Here is a 2357-nt window from a genome sequence, read left to right on the forward strand (position 1 = left end):
GAAGAAGCTATAACTCCCATTCCCTCCGCCTTCGGAAAACAACGCCCACTTTGTGCACCTTCAAATCGTGGGCACGAGCCCAAGTAGCCAAGATATTTTGTTTCTAGCCATGTTTTTAATTAAAAATGCTGCGCACAAAAAATGTCTGCAGACCCTAAATAAAATAAATGACTTTTCTCTGGAGCTCCAAAAGCTTCTTCATCGCAGAATCGAAGAATCATGGTCGGAGATGTTCTTTTTGGGATAGAAGATTTGTGATGGTGTAAGAGAACTCTGAATACTCTGTGGAATAGAATACCTAAAACGGTCTGCAGTTTGGATTGTTATTCGGATAATAATATATTTTGACGAAGTACATTTACTTAGGTGTTACGGTTTATCATAAATCTACATGTTTACTAGAATTGCTAGGAAAATAGCCATACGATTTCAATTAGGAGAGAGAATTGGATAATTACAAATTATTATAACTATAATTATTATATAATGTAAATTAATTATAAATTCCCTTTTGATATAAGTGCTGATTTTCATTTGTTTGTGGTTACCTTGTACAAAAACATATTGAAAGGGCGACTACCGATCGTTTTAACCAACTGTGCTACAAAGCTCTAGTCTGGGCGTTTTCCCAACAAGAGGCCTGGCCAGCGGCAACAACGAAGTACAACTGTTCCACAACTGTTTTGGGCATCGTCATCGTCGTTGTCTTGAGTGTCTGACTTTTTTCCGACTCTGAATAGGAGGCTGCGCCTGCGCAAAAGCTGCGCTGCCTTGGCACGTGCGCTGTAGCAAAGCGCACTGCAGGCTTAATTTGGAATACCCTGGTACTCCCAGATCAGAAGGGTATAACCCCTAATGTGATCGAAAATGTTTAAGAACCCTTTTCTTATTTAACTAACTCGTCCCTTTGTCTTAGCATGGAGCCTAATTTATTTATCCATTTAACTAGCTTTTATAAGGTAATAGATTTAACAAAGATTGAAAATTAGTACATAGTCCTTAAAAATACATATTGCTTAAGTAATTGAGCAATATCAGCCATTCAAGCTGCTAGTTTTTTACAAAGGGATTACAAATATTTAACGGGTATCTTCAAGTCGAACAAAAGTGCCCCACTTGATTTAATTCGTTTCGTTTGGCTTGGTTTCTTTTCATTTCTGGTTTTGAAAAATGACATACAATGGGCTTGGGTTGAGCTTGGATTGGAGCGGTTCAGAGTTTCGGTGGAGTGGGTTGGGTTTTGGGGGCATTTGGGCTGGAAAATCAACTTGTTTGTGTGCGGCTGTGTTTTGGAGCTCAGGTGTTGGCCGGTGGATTGGATTGGATTGGAGTCGAGTCGAGTGGATGGAGCCACTGCCACCGTTTGATGACTCTGTTTCGACTCGGTCTCACTTCGGAGCTTGATTAATTTACGACCTAAGGTCAGAAGATTGTGTACAAAGGGTTTAACTTGTCGCTAATCGGTCAAGGTTTCTATTGTCGATTTCCAAACAGAACGAAAGAAACCACAGGCCATAGAAACCAATTGCGACTGCTTTTGGACTCGTTCCAAGAGTACAGTTAACAGATGTCAGAGCCAGATAAACAATCTCAGAATCTCCCTAGTCGGACTCCTTTTTTGTTAGTACCATAATGCTTCTGGTCATGGCAAATTTAAGATTTACAAGCCGCACGCCAACGTCTCTCAACACCTGCTCTCGAAATGGATCTGGTTAGAATTGTGTCTTAATCAAAACATTAAACCCTTTTGGCATGCCTGCAAATTGCAAGGAACCGTGCCCCTAATGAGGCTCCAATCCTCGGTAATGAACTGCAATTGCTTTTGAAGAAACGAGACATGATCTCGACTGCATCTAATGAGTCGGCTTGGGGTTTCAGTAATTGATTGGTCAGAGGATGCTGCGGCTAATGAACCCAGAGGTGTTCGGGACAGAAATAGCCGGCTTAATCAGAGAGCCTTTAGTTGGCATCTGCCTCAGGGCTTTCGTGAAAAAGTAAATGATTTGTGTCCTACATGCAATTTAATCTTTTCGCTATCAGTAATAAAGCGATTCACTTTAAATTCAAAATTAAAAGTGTGTTTCCTAACTAATTGTGCTAAATTAAATATGCATAAAAATAGAACGTAATCAATCAAGTTAAATTGGCGTTACCTACATTGTATATCTCAACAACTAAAGTATTAGTTCAGTCAGTAGTGTAGTAGTGTAGTGTTTAATAGTTTTTATAACTAATAATCCTACCATTTCTCTTTTCACCATTTCGATCTAATGTTGAGAACATTGATACCAAAATGTACTCACACGGGTTTTAAGAACGAATGTTTTCAATTCAAGAACAATGTACTTGAATATTAC

Source organism: Drosophila subpulchrella, chromosome 3L (assembly GCF_014743375.2).
Source record: "Drosophila subpulchrella strain 33 F10 #4 breed RU33 chromosome 3L, RU_Dsub_v1.1 Primary Assembly, whole genome shotgun sequence".
In the NCBI taxonomy this organism is placed as follows: domain Eukaryota; kingdom Metazoa; phylum Arthropoda; class Insecta; order Diptera; family Drosophilidae; genus Drosophila; species Drosophila subpulchrella.